This window comes from Denticeps clupeoides, chromosome 16 (genome assembly GCF_900700375.1).
Source record: "Denticeps clupeoides chromosome 16, fDenClu1.1, whole genome shotgun sequence".
NCBI lineage: Eukaryota > Metazoa > Chordata > Actinopteri > Clupeiformes > Denticipitidae > Denticeps > Denticeps clupeoides.
Window position 1 is genome coordinate 4,886,333 of NC_041722.1, and position 21,488 is coordinate 4,907,820.

General features: G+C 42.4%; 1 long non-coding RNA gene across 1 annotated transcript in view; it reads right to left on the bottom strand.

Moving 5' to 3' along the window:
* Positions 1–1,508: 1,508 nt before the first annotated feature.
* LOC114765564 (uncharacterized) overlaps positions 1,509–21,488 on the bottom strand; it is a 29,289-nt gene continuing 9,309 nt past the window's right edge. Inside the window, exons 2-6 of the long non-coding RNA XR_003742676.1 lie at positions 20,800–20,896; positions 6,425–6,564; positions 2,381–2,474; positions 2,196–2,261; positions 1,509–2,015 (exon numbers count right to left, since the gene is read on the bottom strand). This is a non-coding gene — a long non-coding RNA (uncharacterized LOC114765564). The remainder of the gene's footprint in view (positions 2,016–2,195; positions 2,262–2,380; positions 2,475–6,424; positions 6,565–20,799; positions 20,897–21,488) is intronic.

Consider the following 21,488-nt stretch of genomic DNA (forward strand, 5'->3'; position numbering starts at 1 on the left):
TCATAATCTTATTGAAAACAGGATCTAGGGAGAGAAGTATTTAAATGCTAAATATGACACATTCACCGTTCACATTCGTGTATTACCATTCATGTATCTTTCTTTACTGGCGCAACATTCGGCCTGATAAAGTATGAATTTTGTTAAATTCAGCATATGCATGCATCACATTGTTTTTTTTTTTTTTATTATTAACTGGTAAAATTGCATATTTATTTCCTCTGTGGCGGTATGAATAGTGTTTGATATAATACACTCTCCCTCATGCTCAAACTTGGTCCTGGCAAATATGTTAATAAATAGATAGAGAAGGTCATTGAAAGCATAATATCCAAGCAAAGATGAGCTAAGAGTCCAGATTATTCACTACCATTTAAGAGCACTTGACAGAAAAAAATACAGCTCCAACAAGAGCAATAACGGCTGAATTAAAAATGCTCCAAAACACATGACTTAGCCAAGCAAACAATGCCTGCAGTCTTTTTGTAAATTACAGCGGCTAATTTGAAATGAAACGCAAACAGTCGCGTGTTTGTTTCAAACCTCCATTATGATGCTCTGCATAGATCTCCCCTTTTTGCCATATATAAAGTATGTAAATGCTAGCTGCAGCAGTCAAATACATCAATGAAAGCTGACAGCTGAATTATTACCATAGCTGAAAGCATCAGTCTTTTGTTTTAACCCAAGAATGGAGCATTTTTAAAACTCACAATGGCTTTAATCAAATTCTCAAGGTTGTTCAGTTTAGCATTGTATTAGTTTAATAGTTTCTGGTTCGCCGTTGACGTTAATGACACATTCCTATGTAAATATAATGTGCCTCTGAAAAGCCATCAAAACATTTTAAGGTCCAATGAATGCGGTTTCATTTCTGTGTGGGTTTTTTCTCTCACCCCCCCAACCCTTTTTTCATGAAGAAATCTCTTTTTATTTAGCAATCTTTGCCACACTTACAGAAATAATAAAAAAGTACGGATTGATTAATGGAGAGTTTAAAAGAGTGATGCAAAGTGTTTGCACAAATAACTTGGGAGAAATAGCAGGCTGGAAGGCTGAGGTCGGGTGGGGGGGGCTCTGTGCTATGGATGATGGGTGGGGGCTATGCACAGACTGTCTCCCACTCCCTTGTTTCTATCACATGTATGGCTTTAGAGGCCTTTGGCAAAGATTCATCACCCACTATTGAGAGATAATAAAACAGCACATTTTCTCCCTTTTCAAAGACTGATGAAACCATTTAGAGTAATATACTCGAATACATTAAAGTCTCTATCGTTTTTTGGGGGGATTCATAACATGTCACTATCTAAAAAGAGAAATGTATGTGCAAAGATCTTTACTCATATCTATACCACTGATGATATGCCCCCTTTTGGAAATATTAATTGCTTTATTAACTCATTTTGTATTTTTTTTTCTTTTGACACTCGTGGTGGTTGAATTGATCATCTTTGAAGCTTCTCACAAGTGCATCCAGCATCCTATACATAAGAGAACCCAAAACAGCTTTATGGGCCACCTCTAGTATGACCACTGATGGGTTATCTAACCAAAATCTTGAACAGCTTGACTACAGAGATGTAAATCGATGTATTTCTGCTCTAATTCTCATGTTTTGCTCTTTTCCTCTACCAGTTACATATTTCCACACTTGATAAGAACAAAATGATGTACCTGACCAAGACAAAATGACTGAAAAGAGACTTAAAGTACAATTACAAATATTTTTAATCATGGTAATGCATTCTTTAAAAAATAATTGATAAATGATAACTGTTGTTGCGTTATTGTTTTTTTTATGCTATTTAAACTGTGCCTCTCCTAAATCTGACCTTTCTTACCTCATTTGAGGAAATTCTGTGCATGGTAAAATAAGAGAACATACCATGAAAAGAGGATGAAATAAAGTTTTTGAGGGCATTCCCTCCTGACCAGACCTTCACTGGTGCATCATGCTTGTGATTCATTACTCTCTGGCCAGTAGGGAGTTAATGGTGAATCTCTGCCTCTCTCTGTGTGAGCATGAAAGAAAGCGAGCGAAAGTGAGAGTGGAAAAAAAATCTTTAAATAAGTCAATGAGGCGTCTCTTTATTTATCTTAAAGAAAATAAAGATGTTTGTCAGGACAATAGCGCTCAATTCATGCAGACAGAGTTTAATCTTCACCTATGCAAAATATCAATTATGACTTACAATGGAGTAAATGTGCTTCAGCTGCTTTGCTTTCACTCTGTTGTTTTGTGCTGCTGTATGTGTGGTCTGGAAATGAAAAAGAGAAGAGAAGAACGGGGGAGAAACTTTAAATCAATCATGTCATTATGTCTATAGGGCATTATGCCAGCTTTACTTCTGTTTGAAAAAAAGGCTTTTGTCTTTACCTACAGTAAGGAACTTCCACCTCATGCACTTCCCAGCCACATCCCACGTTTAATTTACTGTGCATGGTCCTCGGCTCTCAAATCAAAATGATGGCTGTGGGTCGAACACATTCACCAAGCAGTCACTTATTCAGATGAGACCGTCAGATTATTGATTTATTTTATTAGATTCCTGATGTATGACGACCACATCAGGAAGGGGGAAGGGGGGGGGGGGGTCTGAAACCCTTGCTGTAACTTTAAACCTCCTGGTCCAAAGACCTGGTGAGAGGCTATGGGGTGCATTAAGTTTTTTTTTTATCTCGTCTACAAAACAAGACAGATGATGTTTGATGCAGAAGCATTGCCTGCTAAAGAGGTTTGGTTGTGTCTCATTAGAACCATTAGTTATGTACAGATGGGTGACAAATTAAATAACAAAAAATATATATAATTGATTAAAATGACTAGAAAAGCTTTTGGGCTTCTTGTAATGTGTGCTGCAGGTCTCTGTTAATGTACCGGGGGGAGTGACACGTTTTTTCACAACAGATTTTCTTTCATTTGTGTTGATTGTGGAGGAGACACTATTTGGAAAGATGCTCCAAAAACCCCTCAAACCTTCCAAGTGTCAAAATGATATCTAGTGAGATCTACTGAAGCAGTTGAAGAAAGTTAAGCCTGAAAGCTGCCAGTGGATTAAATAAACAATCAGATCACATAAGTGGACAGCAGGTGGCCTAAGGGACAATCTGAATGTGTGAGCAGGGGAGGACAGTGGCAGCTTATTACCACACCATTCAAATAGAAAACAGAGATAATAAGGCAAACTGTCATAGCAGAACCTTTAAATGAACAACATTTTGCCACAGTGGATAAAATTTATATTTTTGTTGAAAAAATGCTTACAAAATGTTATAAATGGTGTTCCATTGCACAATAACTAATGTAATCAGAATACTTTTAGAATACATATAAAATACACTCATTGAACTGCTGTAAAATTTCTTGAAATTATGCTTGCAGTTCTTCTGTTTTTATATCCACATGGTGGGCCTAGTGGCTGAGGAAACATAATCGTAATCGGAAGGCTGCAGGTTCGAATCCAATGTGTGCTGTGCTTACATTTACAGCATTTATCAGACACCCTTATCCAGAGCGACTTACAACCAGTAGTTACAGGGACAGTCCCCCCCCCGAGCAACTTAGGGTTAAGTGTCTTGCTCAGGGACACAATGGTAGTAAGTGGAATTTGAACCTGTGTCTTCTGGTTCATAGGCGAGTGTGTTACCCACTAGGCTACTACCACCCTGTGCTTTCTGTGCATGACAATGACAATCACTTCACTTTCACTTCAACATGAATGAACTACAAACTCTCATTTTACTTATGTTTTATGACAATGAAATGTGCATATATATTTAAGGTTTGGAAGAGAAAAATAATAATCAGGTCATGCATTAAACCAAAATAGTCTGTCTAGCTGAGATAGCACTTAACCAGTCATCTTTAAATTGCACTTTGGTTAAGAACAGTGCGGTGCATTGTTTGTAATGGCATGTAAAAAACATAGGAGTGTGGTTGTTTATGATGTTTCTTCTGCTTATCTACCAGGGCATGAAATAAAAGTTGGAGAACCACTGGCCATTCATATAGTTTAGATCATTTTCAGACTCATCAGCCTTTCACTGATGCATTAATGGGGGCATTGCCATTGTGGAAAAGCCCAATACATTAGAATAGGAAGGGAGTATCATAATTCTTCTCAACTCATGCCTGTAAAATGCCCTACAAATTATTTTCTTCAGTTTTGTTTTAATTTGTGCATATAAGTAGGCCTAAGTGTAGCGATATAACAATAAGAATTAAGCACATGCATAATGAGTGTTAATCTGACATAAGCAGACGCATGAATCAGTGCGTACATGTTTTCTGTTCTTACTCATACCCTCTGTGAAGCGTTACAGTCTCTTGCTCATAGAACAATCTGATTTACAGGAAAGAGGAGAACAAATGAAAAAAAAAAAAACTACAATAAGATGAATTCCACCATTTTAATTTACAATGCAAAGTATAAAAATAAACAGTGAAGACTCAATTTACCGTGGTTTTCAGGCGGAACACCTAATCCCCCCTCCTTTCCTCGCGTTGCGCTCGGGGACTGGGATTTTCCACTGGGAGGCTGTGGCCCCTTCTTGGGAGAGATAGGTGGGCAGAATGGAGGTCCATTTTACGCTATGCGCATCACCCTCGGGCCCCAAGGAGCCCGGCAACATATCCGGAGCAGCACAGCACCATGCACTAATCGGCCAAACAAGCAGAGAACACAGACGCTCCGAGCTGTGCAGAAACGAGCAACTTAAGACCCACAGAAAAAGACAAAGAAGGGAGTTTGTTAGACACGGATTGGGTTGTAGAGAAAGAACTGAAAGAACAAAGAAGGACATGAATAGGTGAGAAACAAACTGGGACGGCATCTCCACTCTGCCCCTGAGCCGTTTACAGTATTTAACCCTTTCATCTGGGGCCCACTCGGAAGGGCAGACATTCTTACACTTGTGCTGTCCAAGTCAGAAGTATTGCCGAATTACCAGATATCAGAGTTTTGTTTTTCATTATTTTCCAGCAGCGGAGGGCGATAAGGGGAAAGTAAGCACCATAAACCACTCTCTTTGTCTGAGAGTGTCCCCTCTCTGTTATTCTAGTGGACGGTTGGACGCTATTCTTCTGGATGATATTTTTAAGGTGCTATTTAAGACATAGCACATGGGCAACAAAAGTGCTGAGTGGGCATGTATGTCCTCCTTGTCAAAATACAGATTACTAGCAATCTGTGATGCCTGTGTCATTTTATATTTATTTCTTTAAATTCTGAAAGCATACTTGATGTAGGGCTCTGTGTGTGTGCATGTGCTTGAGTGTGTGTGTGTGTGTGTGAAGAGAGAGAGAGAGAGAGTGTGAAAGAGAGAGAGAGAGAGAGAGAGAGAGAGAATCCTTGGCCACTGTTGTCAGGTGACTTGTTTTAGTTATCGCGAGAAAGATGTGAAACAGGATACTGAGAAAGTGAAACGGAGGCTAGACTTATGTTTCAAACCTGCTCATTTCATTTCCCTCCAAGGCCGGGCATACACTGTGCGGTTTTAGAGTCGATTTTGCACTTCTGTGCAAAATCTTGAGTCCGACTGAATCGCAGCTTGGTCATTCATCGTACAATGGACATGATGTACAATCACTAAATCACTTCTCCAGACCAGGCCACGACCCGCAATCAGCTGGGCGTAAAGATATCAAAACCTGTTTTGAAATTTGAAGCACAAAACTGAAGTCCCACTTACTTATCATGACAGGATAGTTATTTATGTTGGAAAATCTAATGAACATTTGTAAAAAATACACTTTCTAAAGTGTAGCCATACAAGCCGCCTCTTTTTCTTCTTTTATTTTTTCTGTGCACCAAGTTTACATTTACGGCATTTACCAGACGACTTACAATCAGTAGTTACAGGGACAGTCCCCCCTCCCTGGAGCAACTTAAAGTTAAGTGTCTTGCTCAGGGACACAATGGTCGTAAGTGGGATTTGAACCTGGGTCTTCTGGTTCACAGGCGAGTGTGTTGTTACCACCACCCTTTATAGTGCTGCAGAACTTGGCCCCATCAACTGTGTTACTATTCCAAAGTCGAGAGAAGGACTTCAGAAGGCTCCACCAGGTTGTCCCCTCCTCCAAGAACTCCGCACAAAACAGATATAGCCGACTTCCTGGGGCTCGTACACGCGCACTTACACTCTCAAACGCTCTGCCACATGAGGAGTCTGAAGTGTACCCAGTTGGAGGCTGTCTACATGCTAAACAGTGTTTCACGACGGGAGCTTCGAGACATAAGAGGCAGTCTAAGGCAAACAGCGCGAGCGGAGAACACACAGTAATGATGAAAGCACCGATCCGAGAAGCAGATTGTGACTCCGAAGCGGGAGACTGTGTCATGTCTGCTCTTGCTCCTCCCCGCCACGGTTCTCCCGCGCTCGGTTCTGAACGGAACGCCTCCTCTGATGCCGGTCCTCTCACCTGTCGTTCTGCTGCCGACAGCTGATTCCGTCACCTCCACTGCGGCGCGGCAGCAGAATACCGCCGCAGAGCCATCGGGAAAGGCTTGGTGGCATCACCGCTTTGCGTCGCCCGGCTGCTTCCAGACCCGGATTTTCAAGCTGACATTTAAAAAACAAACACAAAGCTCAATTGGGTGGCATATTTGCCCATTGTTCTTTTTAAGATAAAACTTCTGTTCTTGTGGAAGTTAAGTCTTCCCGGCTCGCCCCTTTGTGTTGCCTGTGTGTCTGCAAAGCCTCGCATGCCACGGACCCCCGCTCCAACTCTTTCTGGTGGCCGGCGGGCACGGGCCGAACTCCGGCGGTAGGGCCCGGATTAGCGTCTAGATCAGACGCGCGCGGGAGATGCGAGGACAGATGCGGGCCGAGGGACGAAAGGGAGAGGGTGTGGCCATCAGCGGCGCCATCAGAAGAGCCCGTTTCATTTTGCCTTCAGTCGTTTGTTACCCCCTTTTTTTTTTTTTTTTTTCTTCGCCCCAACGTGTCTTTGGTCGAAAGTGTTCGACTGCAATATGCTGCCTACTTGGACGAGGACGTATTTGGTGGTCCGTCGTATGGACGACACTTCAAACTGCCGAAACATCACACTAGTGGAGAGGGCTAAGTGGCCTTGTTTTTTGAAGTCTTTCTTTGAAATAAGCAAGGCAATCCCCTTGGCCAAGGGATCATATTCTATTTACGTTCCCCTTGCCAACGACAGAGGCAATGCTGGCCAAATTCACAAAAGAAGATCCACATTGGAAAATCCGGCTAATCCCTGATTGAAAGTTCATGCGTTGGCTTCGATGTATAAGCTCTGGCAGATTTTCCCAGGAAAGAGGAATAAAAAAAAAAAAAAAAAGGCAACACAACATACTAGAGATCTTTTTTTGGTGAAAGGAAACCACCCTTTGAGGCCCAGAAAGTCTGCGTCAGTGACAGACTGCATGTCCATTCATCAAGTGTCGCGATTTATCCAAAACGATTCCCTTTCGCTTTTGTGTGACACTAAAGGGGACAGACGGAGAGCGACTGTCCCCTCGGCGTTTGAGAGATGCGTTGGAAGCTTGGCCCACAGAAAAGTTCCTAACTTTAGTCCCACCTTTCTCCGTATCTCCGTGCGATTTTGCTTCCTGGCCCTGCCTGTGTGTGTTTGTCCCGGGGCGGCGGCCATGGCTCACAGATGGCGCTTCTTCGTGTCTTCAGGGGCAAAATCTAAACAAGCTTAAACTTTTTATTTTCTTTCTCTGTTTTCCTAAAAAAAAAAAAAAAAGAACTTTTGATGCCTGGCATGGCTTTATCTCAGCCTACATGAGCGGGATGTCTGCGGTCCTCCGAGGTTCTCCAGCAGGATGCTGGGTCTCCGCGAGTCTCTCATCAACGAGGCCATCGGAGGACCGCACGGATACGCGCAGCTTTGCGGTGTCTTACAGTGCAGCTGGCCAGTGTGGCGAATTAGCGATACGAAGGAAGAGATACATGGGGGGGATTTGATAAGGAACATCTGACGTCCTCCTTTCCCCCTCCCCCTCCGCGGCAGCGGCCTATTGGTTAGATGGATATGGGACCCTTCCACTCCTAGCGCCTCTACTGATGGATTCTGCCTGGCGCACAGATGCACTAAGCAGCTTCGGAAAAGTTAAGCGTGGGCTCTAATAGTGTTTACTTGTCACGACCGCGCCGTTTCCACCATTCTTCTTCACGTGAAGAACTCAACGCGTGCGGAATGGAGAGGAAGGGGAGACAGTCCACCCACAGCTCATGCTGTTACGTGGCTCCCTGGTGGATCTGGGGGAAAAAATGACCTGCCCCTGTCTCTCCAAAGCGGCGAGGCAGTGTGTGTGTGTGTGTGTGTGTGTCTGTGTGTGTGTGTTGGGATGCGGGGTGTCGGATAGGTAAGAGAGATAAATAGATAGTTGCTGACAGTGAGTCTTCGATATTAATACCCCCGTCTCCATTGCTCTGTGTGTGACCCAGTAATAACACTACATTACCGCCTTTCCCCGCTCGGCGCGCTCGGTGTTCAGCCGCCGCCGAATGGCGCGCTGGAGTGCTTCATTGTACTTAACGCCATTCCACTACACCAACGCCATCATCAAGCGCGGCCCTGGCCCACCGGAGGTCACATGGCCGACTCGACTCGGGTCGATTGAACACCTGATACCGACCCGCGGGCTTTTTACCGGCGGAGCCGCGCGGCAGCCGGCTGTACTCAACGCGCAGAAAGCGCAGCGGCAGGCTTCCTTCCTAGCCTGCGAATCAATGCGTGTGCTTTTAGATGCCTCGGCCGAACAGGCGGTCGGACGTACATCAAGACGAATCTATCTGTTTAAGCCGTGATGGTTTGATTTGGAGTACCTTGCACGGTGCCTCAAGAGCTCTCCCTTCCATGTTGAACGAGTTTATTTGATCATTTCCGAATAACCTTCGCTAAAAATAGTGGAAAAGAGAAGTGCTTTCCACTCCTTGTAAGTGGTTTTGAGCAGAAAGTTCCATTATATTTTTTTATATAGTAGATATAGCCCTTTAGAGCGGATTCATTATACGTTTACTGTTCTGTCCGTGTTCTGGGAGAAGGATATATGGGAATTATATTCACCTTCACCTCTGACACTCGCTGGCAATTACTCACAAAATTGTAATTATACACAGAGATTATACAAGTTTTAACTATGATTGCAGTATTTAATACACTTTAAAAGTTGCACGTGCCCGTACATGTCATAGTTTTATATCATCATAATTAAGCTTAGAAAGGATTTATCGTCACTGTGCTTCAAGCATAGCCTCATTCTAATTTTCATAAAAAACATCTGTGAAATGGTCTGTGCTAAATTCATTTAATGGTCATCTCAAGTTTCGTTTTGCTCCCCCCCCCCCCCCACACATCTTCTTTCAGTTATCTTCGAGCACCAACGCCGCACAAAATGCCCAGGAATTCAAGGAGGCCTTTAAAAAGCTTCTGAAAGACTTGGAAATTATTTTACATTGTGACTTTGTCACCGGAATCAATTGAGAACGCATCGACATCGGCGGCAAATTGGGTGGCGGCGATAAGGCGCGACATCCTTTCTCTCTCTCTAACGAAGAGCAGTCAAGGATGAGGTGTCCCGGGGTAAATAATAGAGCCGTCCCCCATTTCGCCGCCACTCACGTTATATCTTCCTCTGCCCGTTTCTGCCTCCATCTCTGGGTCTGCGTCCCGTCTCATCAGACATCTAGGCCTGCCTTTGTGCGTGTCTGGATGCAGGTACAGGTGTGTTTATAGCAGAGAAGTACTGAACAATGCAGGCAGACAGACAGACAGACAGACAGACAGACAGACAGACAGGCAGGCAGGCAGTCGCTCGCTGGCTGAGCTCGGAGGTATTTTGCAGGTGCTGTAGAAAAGGATGCTTCTGCAGCAGTGTGTCTTGGATGGATCCTGACAAAGCCTCCTCTCTGGGTGCCAGATGGACCCATGCATTCCCCATACTCTTGCGCAGCTAAGACCTAGGCTTTTCTCTCCTGTTTTTTTTTTTTAACCACAAAAGAAAAGCGCTTTGGCTGAAAGAAAACCACAGCTGAATTTTATGGTGCCGCTTCTTTTGCCAAGCTGATTTTAGCAATTCAAAGGACGAAGCGCATGGAAATGTTGTTTCGGCCGTGTGGACGATACGCTTTTGATGCAAGTTTGAATTGGCAGATATCGCTGCCACACTAATATTCCGCCACTCAGTGGGAAATCTTGATAAAATCCAAAACCGCTCACCAACGCTGAGACTCGGCTCTGAGTGGTGTTGGTTTAGCTCTTCCTCAATATAAATCCTATAAGGCCGACATTGGGTGGCAGCAATGTCAGCATGATTGTGATCCTGCCATGGTTATGCCATCACCAGACAAACACACACATGCACACACGTGTTTACACATTACAAACACATTGTTTTATATGTTCTGCAAGACAACTCATTTAATCACACACAGATGTCGTAATGATTAGTAGCATATAATGATTAGTGTGTGTGTGTGTGTGTGTGTGTGTGTGTGTGTGTGTGTGTGTGTGTATATATATATATATATATATATATATATATAGGGGCTACTAATCATTATGATTAATTCATTAATATTTAGCGCATGCTGCTTACCTATGACATGTTACAATGTGCACATCTACATTATTTTTGAGGGTAAATTGTCCATAGGTGTGAGTGTGAATGATGTGTGTGTTTGTTTGTGCACCTTGCAGTGGTCAGGCCCTGGGTCCCTGCCCTCCGCCCCAGGTGTTATAGTAAGGGCTTCGCCATCTGTAACCCAGACCTGGATTAAGTAGGTATAGATAGTGAGTGAGTGATTATATAATCTTATTAGTACATATAATAGACATACCGTACAGATCAAAAGTTTGGAGGCACCTTCTCATTCAATGTGTTTTCTTTATTTTCATGACCATTTACGTTGGTAGATTCTCACTGAAGGCATCAAAACTATGAATGAACACATGTGGAGTTATGTACTTAACAAAAAAAGGTAAAATAACTGAAAACAAGTTTTATATTCTAGTTTCTTTGCTCTGATTACTGCTTTGCACACTCTTGGCATTCTCTCGATGAGCTTCAAGAGGTCGTCACCTGAAATGGTTTTCCAACAGTCTTGAAGGAGTTCCCAGAGGTGTTTAGCACTTGTTGGCCCCTTTGCCTTCACTCTGCCGTCCAGCTCACCCCAAACCATCTGGATTGGGTTCAGGTCCGGTGACTGTGGAGGTCAGGTCTCCACTTTTGTTAAGTACATAACTCCACATGTGTTCATTCATAGTTTTGATGCCTTCAGTGAGAATCTACCAAAGTAAATGGTCATGAAAGGAAATGAGAAGGTGTGTCCAAACTTTTGACCTATACTGTACATTTTGTCTATCTATTCAATCATTCTTTCTCTCTATTTATCTATCTATCTGTAAACAGTGCATATTCTGATTCTTTTTCTAGATCTTGCTTGTGGTCCTTTCAACAAATGATTGTAATTAGAATTATTGTATGTCTTCATAAAGGAAATGAATATTGATGCAGATAAATGTTTCCAGTTAAACTGCTTGCCTATCGGTCATCCTGCTGCCACGTTCATCGTGGCTAATCCACTTTAGCAAGTTTCATCATGATTCTCCACCCAGCAAGAGCGATCACATGACTGCAGGTCACTGCATATTGTGTGTGTTTTATAGAAACCTTTGACCGGCTCCGTTTTGTTCATTTTGCCCATGCAGGGTGAGTAGAACATCCTTTAGCTTAAACTTCTGCACAAAGAAAACCTAGTATTATTCTGAATAGATAATTCAAAGCTGTGTAACTCAGGCATAAAAGAAAGCTTAAATCACACCATAAAAACTCCCTCATTAATATTACAGGGACCATTCTTTGACTTAATTTCATTTCATTTCTCCATTTGAGTGAAGTCAAACGTCGCAAGAGTAAGGAATTATAAGGTGTGCAAATCACATTTTAGGGTTCAGTGTACTGAGGGACTGTTAAATTGCGTTAACCCTTCTCCTCGTATTATTTGTCAAATATTTAACTTTCAATATCCTTATTTTTCCACCCATGGAGAATGTTTCACATATAACTTAAAGGATATTTTATCAAAGTCTCTTTTTAAACGTCCGACATTAATTTACCATAGTATTGACTTTCATATTTAAAAGAAAGGCACCTGTCTCAGTGCAGGCTTGTCTTGCTGTGCTCTCACAAGTCTTTTATTGCTAAGCTTTTAAAACCACTGAAATGATCTGAGTGCAAGTGATAAACTACACACATAAAATATTTCCATTTTCCCTCAGTATTAAAAAAAAAAAAAAATATATATATATATATAAGAAAGTCGCTTGCTCACTAGTCACTCAAAGTTGTGTCATAACCCAGAAATGATTGCACATTTAAAGAAGCGAGGATGGGAAGAAAATAATCAGAGAACCTTTGATCAGTGTAATGGAAACCTTAAATAAAAAAGAAAGGGTGCCAGCCATCTTGGGTTTTTACACGCCACCGACATCGCTTTCACAGTGCGACCCGGGGCTTCTGAGGAAGGCACGTTATTATGCACCAGTGTGACTAATGTGAGATTATTTAAAGAAAAGTGAGGTTATGCTGGGTACAGTGGGACGGATGGGCTAAATGACCTGTGTATGCCGTGGCCTAATTGTTTATCAAACAGACCTAATGCTCACAGAGCCGGTGCGTTACCTGGTAATGTCTCTCTCTCTCTCTCTCTCTCTCTCTCTCTCTCTCTCGCCTTATTTTGATGAGGGAAGCAAACTGCCTGGGTTAACAAATGTAAACGCATCAGTTTTATTGATACAGGTTTGTGCTTGTGTGTGTGTGTGTGTGTGTGTCTGACACGGTGCGAGTGTGTGCACAAAATTAATCAAAGTGGGGGCGATGATGAACAGTTTCTGTAGAATTCTGTCAAAGGTTAAGAGCTAGTTATTTTTAAGAATGACATGAATCTCAGAGAGACAGTGATTGCCTAAATGACCACTGTAATTACCAATTACTTCTTGAAGCAGAGAATATATTCACGGCATGTAGCCCGCTAAATACAGACAGGCATTAGCCCATTTACGTACTAATGCACATAATTTAGATCCTGAAAAGGGCAGATGGGAACACAATGGAAGATATAATAGATACCGCCTAATATCATTCCAAAAAGAATATTGGATTCATTGGAGATGAATATTACTTTGCGTCAGATTGTTTTTCCATAAAACAGTCAAAATATATTTCATCTCTCTCCGTTGGTTAGCCACCACTGCAGTGTGAGGGGCAGTGAGAGAAAACCAGTGAAAAGTGATGCAGATGGAGGGATTGGTGTGGTGGTGCTGGGTTGTCCTGGTTACTGGTCCCTGGCCATGACAAAGGGTTATGAGGACCAAGTAACGGAAAACCAACACATAGGGTGCTGTTTTCAAACGGGTGCAGCATGTGTAAGGTCGAGGGGCATCCTCAGGATTTGCAGAAATAAACAGATCAAACAAGATGGAACCACTTGGTATCTACGGTGTTTCCACATGTGATGTGCTGACGGGGGCAGGTTTCTTCCAGAATGAGGAAGTAGCTTGTGAGAGCTGCTAATCATCACTATGGACTCGGGTCACGGTCTGGTCCTTACACTAGCAAACAAGCCCCACGCTGAGCTCACAGTGCTCATATTAGTTTGAGAGTATAGCATCTCAGTAAGGTTTTGGTCCACTATGAACCATCAGAACAGCATCCCTGTTCCTTATTGGATGATCATCACCCCGATCTGAGTTGAGTGACTTCACTTTCACACTCCTCAAACCAAGTAGTGATGCTTGTGTCCTGAGAACGGGGGCATCATCACGCCCATTCAAAATAAAAAGGTGATAAAAGTGTCCACCCATAAGTTGGTATTTATCAACAAACACTTTCATTTGTCACCCATCTGTAATTTAATGAAGGAAATGAAACTGTCACAAATCATCCAAAACCAGTGGAACACCAAGAGATTCATTTTATCCTGTCTTTGTCAGGCAAAGCCACCCAGACACGAGGTGGAGAAGCAGAGGGGAGCTGAAGAACATGGGAAGTGTGCTGAGGCGAAAGAAAAAAAATGATGACAGGCCTGCGTGGTGGAAGAATATTTACTAAATTAGACATAAACTGCAAAGCTACGCATCTTCACGCGCGGGGGCTCATGAATAAGTTACAAGATGAAAAAAGGAAAATGCTCAACTCAAACCAAAAAAAAAAGTACAAGTACAAAGTGATGAGCAACAAAGAGGGGCGGGGAGAAAAGGGCGCTTATGGTTAAAGAACAGACTAACGAGTTTCCCTTCTTTTCTCACCCTCCTCTGCACGTTTTTTTTTTTTTTTTTGGGTGCATCTTCAGTCTTTTTTCGCCTCCCCTTCCACGCTCCCTCCCTGTGTGTCACCTCCAGTGTCCAATCGTGTGCTTCGGCCCCTGGAAGAATAACAGCGGCACACATTTGTGCTCCGCGTACTCCTTCCTCCCCTCCATCTGATAAACACTCTGAGTGGAAGCTGATTATTGTAGTTGGCCGGCCTTTTCAAAGGACCGGGCCGCCAAGAGGGGGGTTGGGTCAGTGTGTGTGTGTGTGAGTGTGTTTCGAATCTAAACTTTGAACGGGGTGACATCATCCCTCCCCCTTGCAAAGTCATGTCCGTGTTGGCTGTGTCCCGTTTGAAAGGGATTAGTTTATTCCACGTGGAGTTTTCTTTAGCGAGCGCTGGCACAACGCAGCGAGCAAATCCACAGGGGCGGCGGATTCGCATTGTAATGGTAGTAATGGCCGACGAAAAAAAAAGAAAAAAGAAAGAAAGAAAGAGAGACTGGGATGACACAAAATAAAAAAAATAATTCGTCCACTGAAAAGTCACCCCACGTCCTCCATCCTTCATCTGCAGTTCAATTATGAAACGTTTCGGGAATGAAATAAAACAGGGCATTTTAAGTAGGGGAGACCAACTTCTTTGGCCCGTGTGTGTGTGTGTGTGTGTGTACACACACTGTTTATTTCCTTTGAATGCTCCTGTCATCTTCTGCCAAAGCAGTTTAGCGCCATTGTCACTCGCCACTTTGCCACTGGCTCCTCTGTGACATCTCCTTCTTAAAACAATACCTGCTGTTTTACAATGGCAGCGCTTTTAGGGGCTTTGCGTCAACTTTTTTTTTTTTCACCACTAGGCTTCTTCATGTGACGCTGGCAGTTTTTTTTTATGCTTAATACTTCTCTGAAATGAGGTGACTGAGGACTAATCCTCACAGTGGAGAGATTTTTTTTTTTGTTCAGTTTCTGTATCAGGGCCACGGCTTCATAAAGGTCAAAAACCTGCTGCACTCATGGAGACCCTAAAACTCCTTCATTTCAGGTCAGATAATCACCCTAATGCCCGAAGATCAACATGTTCAGATATGGGATAACGTTCAGGAAAAGGAAAGAAAGATGTATGCAAGTTGTAAGTATGGTCGTGTTTTTCTCGTATGGAAATACTTCTGAAGGGATGCTCGTCGTATGACACATTGATGGCCGAGGCGCGTGTCTGGAATGCCAAGAGTCCAGAAGATGGAACCAGTTTGCTTCAGACTGGGCCAAGTGCTTAGCAGGGGGTCCACAAACTGCTCAAAGCTGACATTTGTGTCTCCAGGAGGTGGGCAAACAGGGAGAGGAACAGACACCGCCCCCCAGACTCCTAATTTTCATGGTCATCGATTGAATTTAATTGTTTGTCTATCATCAATGTCGAAGATAGCCCTTCACTTTCCCGCAGCCATGCAAACTTGGCATGATTCTACTACTGTCTGTCACATCAGTAGTGTAGGGTGATGAGGTGATCTTTTTTCCACTTAAGTGTTTGTCCATTTCACTTAATTTTTACACTTTCTTTTATGTGAATAAACAATAGTCATTATGTGAAAAAGACATAAGTAACATCACAAATGTAGTATAAAATTCTATGAAATTACTATTATTGTTATTATTGTACACTATAATAAGATAATATGTATTAATAAAGAATATAATGTTTATTAGTCTCTTATTGTCAGTGTTATTGATTGATATTATTTATTCTTACTATTATTGTTGTTGTTGTTGTTATTTATGGTATTATTACAGTTTTAGTTCAGATGCATAACACTGCTGGCCCCTGTGCAGAATATATGCGGTACCAATAGCTTTAAATATATAAAGCTTTATATGACTTTAGAATTTTGACACATTTAATTAATCTCAGAGAATTTCCTCGGAATGACCGTGCTGGTGCCTGAGACTACAATAACATTGGTTCTCTAGGCGGAAAACTGAGCCTCCGATTTATATATGTACACATAATGTCAAGAGAAATATTCTGCCGTCCTTTTATACAGCATGCTATAAAAGTAATGTGCGCTTGACATGAATTTTGTGACTTTATACTATTACCTAACTTGAATCATAGTGTTTTAATTCCCAAATCATCAAAACTGATATTTCCCTGGCCCCATAGTACAATGTTAATGCTAGAATTATTTTATTTAAAATAAGAAAAAAAAATTACTCTAGAAGTGGGCTTCTGGTTAGAAATATACGGCATCTTTTGTTCATTTCACACAGGCCACTTTCTGTGTTGGCTGCTCACTGTGACTCTGAGAGGTGTTCGCTGCTCCAAATAATTGTTCTTTTCATAGTAAGAAAGGGCATATCAATTAAAAATAAATAGTCTCTGCAGTTATTATGCTACTGCACAGTGGTTGGTCAGCCATTAAAACTGTTTTTTTTTTTTTGCTTCCCTCTCCCCTCTCTCTCCTTCCTTTCAGGGGTTTCATAAAAACACTAAAGGTATTTACCACCAACAATGTTGCCATTTTATATTCGACTACTTTAGCCTATATGCTTATTCAAGACTGGTTACATAAAATATGTGTAGGTGGACGTGGTGTGTGTGTGTGCATTTATGATCAGGGGTGGGGTGGGGGGGGTTAAAGAAAACACAAAGGAAACTTTTCATCTTTGAGCTCAAACAATCTTTTATGGATTTTATGCTTGCCCAATTGTTCAATTGTAGCTGTTGCATTATTAAATGAAAAGTTTTTTTTTCCCAGATGCATACCAGTGTGTGAGGAATAAAGGATTGGAACAGTGTAATTGGCTAAACCTTGCACAGAAATCTATCCTAATAGACTGGTTAGAGGATACAGAGCATGTGGCTGTAATATTTTGGTGACAGTGAAGCGATTTCTCTGATTTCTCGGCTATATATGGATGCGGCTTTCTGTGGACTGTTTTTGTGTGTGTAATGCCAGCTCCCTCACACAGTTGATTTGTTTGATCCGATTGTAATTTGAATACATCACAAAAGCCTTTAAGAGTTTTCTCACCCATGTTGCAATGTCAGTATTGCGAGGCTTTTCAAACTTACTGAACAAAGTGCTCCTGCAAACCAGTAATCCTTGATATCTTTGATCAGTGCTCTCATTAATATTAAACATATTTGCTAGTTTTTTTGTATATCCTGACACAGTAAATTTATGAAGAAAAAGAAAAATGAGAAAAAAGCTGCCCACCTGTGCAGATGTTCATTTATAATTTTAAACGCTGATGTAGAATGCAACGTGCAGGGTAATAGTATCATGCATCCGCTGTGGCAGAAAGAACAGAGGGCTGTTGGTTTTACAAATTAATTTGATGTATATGTGTGTAGATGGGCTGCTGGTGACCTCTGACCTTGTAACATGTTTCCTTCATGAAGATGTGTGAGTGGGGCTTGAGCTATGAGTGAGCAGTTAGAAGATGGATGTAGATGAGGTGTGTTTAATTGACGCAACAATGGTCTTGTGTTCCTCCCAACAGAGCCTTCTCATAAGTGTGTGTGTGTTTATATGTAATGGAGTGTGTTGAAATGAACACTAATGGTGATGCTTTATTTTTCTTTTCTGTCTAGGAACGTTCCTGAAAAACATTGGCTTTTACCACCAACTCAGCTACATGACCCGTACATAGGCCCGCCCCAACAAACACAAGAACTCTCCTCCTGTGTGACAGCGGTGATTCAAAACCTTCCCGTCCTGCATCTGCATCTTGCAGTATTTACAAATTCATGAGAAATATTCAAATATTCCAAATAAACGCAGCAAATGCAGAGCAGCCGCAACCATGAAAACACATCAGATTTACTCCCCCGGCCCTGTTTACTGGTTCACGGAACACTGCATGCAAACAGAATGCAAATTTATTTGATTGAATCAGGTGATGCAGAGGTAATTGTATTTGGAGAAATGTCCAAGATTTTTTTTTTCCCTCCTTTATCATTATCAGTGTTTTTTTTTTTTTTTCTTTATGAAATCCGTCTTAAACAAAAGCTATCATCGCTCCAAAGCCCCGTGATCTTCCTTTGTCACTCGCGGATGTGGATGCATCTTTAATTTCCTTTCAATTAAAAGTAAATATGCAGTTTTATCCCCCGCCTCCTCCCAAACCCCCCCACCCCACCCCACCCCGCGAAATCTAAACAAGAGGAGTCAACACGAGCCGACAGGTGAAGAATATTCATTTTGTTGCCGTCTAATTCAACAGGCAGTGGCGCTTTCCCCCCTTCACTCTCCTTCTCTCGTCTGCAGCATCTGTGCACCAACGAATCTTACGTTTTGGGAAAATGAAATCACGTTCGGCTCTCTTTATTTAACCACTCTCCCGTGGAATCCGACTCATTTCGTTCTTTTCTCTGCTCCAAGCAGTAAAAAGCCCCCCCCACCCTTCTTTTTTTTACAGTCGCAATCGACCGACATACGGGCTACGCGCGCGAGATGCTCTCGAACTTCGTCTCTCAAGCAGGTCCCTCGAGTGCATAATGGAGGAATTATGAATGTGTCAGTCATCCTCGCAGCCGTCCTTCATGTAGAGAGCCCCCTCGATGGCAACAGCAAAACAACTTCGGCGACAAAAGCGCAGTGCCTCTCCGTTAGTCGAGAGCTCATCGCTTTCGCACGAAGCCGCTTTAAACGCTGCGCCCGCAGCCGCAGAGGACACTCATCCCGAGTAAAGTCTCGTTTTTTTGGGCTTTTTGTTGTTGTTCTTTAAAGAAACTCATCTCTAGTATTCCCTCCACTTGAGCCGCTTATCCCGCCTCTGCAAATCAAACGCCGTCGTTGGTAGTCTGCAACGAAAACAACAGTATTCAATTTTCTAATTTCGCATCAGGAAGGACACCGGTTCAGCTTAAGTAATACTGAATGAAGGGCCTGATTTAATTTCAGTGATGTCATTACAGAGTCACATTTCAATGTGTAATATGATATAAATTTGGTTATGCCTTTTCATGGTCCATCCAGGGTTTACTCTTTGTGTGCTTTTAAGCCGCTATATTTCTCCAAACAGTGCTGGTGATGGATGGGCAGGGATTACGGTCGGTGGTATTGTTTACACCGTCTTTGAACTGGCACTAAGTACAGCACTATGCGCTGAGAGTGGGCCTTGTTTGCGAGCGTAAGGTCAAAGGTGTGCTCAGGATTTACATAACTGAATGAAAAGGAACACCATCTTTAATGATCTTCATGTGTGTGACGTATTGGCTGGTTGCAGCCTAGTGGGTGGTAACACACTCACACCACTTACTACCATCGTGTCCCTGAGCAAGACACTTAACCCTGAGTGTCTCCGGGGGGGGGACTGTCCCTGTAACTACTGACTGTAAGTCGCTCTGGATAAGGGTGTCTGGTAAAGGCCATAAATGTAAATTCTTTGGCATTTGGTGGGTTTAAATCATTAAGAGTGAGGAAGTGGTGTGCATGAGAGCTGTCAATCATCAGGCTCCTATCATTTAAAAGTTGTGTATAAAAACATCATTTCATGGAGGACGGCTTAGCACACACTAGCGAACAAGCCCCATGCTTAGCATGTAGGAGTGCGATTAGTGGCAATAGTATTATGTAGCTAAAGAAACAGGAACAAAAATGTTCTAAATCTTTTAAATCAGGCGGGCGGAGCGCCTCCCCGAAGTCATACCTAACGTCTGATGAGTGACATTTGAACATTGCGTTGAGCGTTTGGAGTGATATTCATGAGACCTTTGAGGAAGCATTCACATGACCTTTGGATATCGGCGTACCCAAACCCACCTGACAGGCTTAAGTCGCAGGTTAAACGCAGGTAAATGGGCTGCGTTGCCGTCCTCGCATTAAACGCGTTTAAGCGCGCCCTCCCCTTGCCGAGTCTGCTCTAATTAAAGCAGATCTGTCTCCGGCCTTGGCATTCAGAGATCCCCGGATGGCGTGTGTACTGAAGTTGTGAATTTTGTATTTTTTTTTAAACAGAATCAATAACTCCTATATTTCGACCTTTCGCCAGGCACGACAAAGTGTCCTGCATCTATTTAAAACTCATCTCTGCTCAGACTTACAGGAGTGGCTCAGAAGCGGGTGACCGCAGAGGAGGTCATGGGACGGGGGGGGGGAGCCCGTAGCGTGAACAACAACGCTGCAGCTGGTAATTGGTGGGATTTTACAGATTTTTATTTTCCTCTTTTGGGGGGGGGGGTCAGCACGGCTTCTCACGTCAGTCTTCGCTCCATGTTGATGGGAGGCTCTGCTGCCCAAGGTGAGTTGCCTCACTAAGGCTCCTTGTTCTGCAATGTTATTTTGTTTTCCTGACCCTGCCACGTCGGAAGAATTTTAAATAACAGACTCTGGCATCCTACTCCTTTTCTGCACGGCTTCATGCAAAATGGATAGAGGTGGCACATTTATTGAAGTTTGATTTAAAGTAAGGAGCGAGAAAAAAAAAGAGAGAGAGATCTTGTCATAAATTATTTTACTCATACCCAGTCAGGCAATGTACGTTGGATCGTTAAATAATGCATCACCTACCTCATAATTAGGACAACAATGGTGTGTTTCGTCCTTTTTTTCCCCTCCTCTTCCCCACCTCCTCTTTTTAAATGGATACAGGAGACACCTGAGTGATCTCAGGGAAGAAAAAAAAGGGGGAACAGGAAAACAAGAACAGGAAATAAAAATCCCCCCAGTGAATGGCAGGCTGTGTTTTAAATTCATATTTCACTCTAAATGATATAGGTTATCATTCGAACTCTCATTATCATTTAGACACAAAATAAGCTACAGTAATGTGTCCACAAATGCAAGTCACTAGCGTAATGTTGCTCCCAATAATGTACATGCATATTTGTCTCAAACAGTGATTATGACTATCCAGAATGCACGCTGTTTGACTCTAATGTAATGTGACAAAATGTACAAAGCACTGCAACCCTGAAAAAAATGAAGCAAAAAGAAACAGCGCATTAATTATATATTGTCATTTTTTTGGTCGCCTGCAGATATCACCTTAAGAGGAAGTGCCGGTGCCCATTAGACAGGATGTATCGGTAATCGCAAGTGTTGAGCCATTATGCCACGTTTATCAGTGCCTCGCACACTTTATAATATTACAGTTAACGTCCATAAGAGTGTGTTTAGACAAAGACGAAGGCATTACCTGCACGGACAGCCCAAGTGCTATTAAAGTCTTAGCCTTCACAATGTGAACTGGATATTAA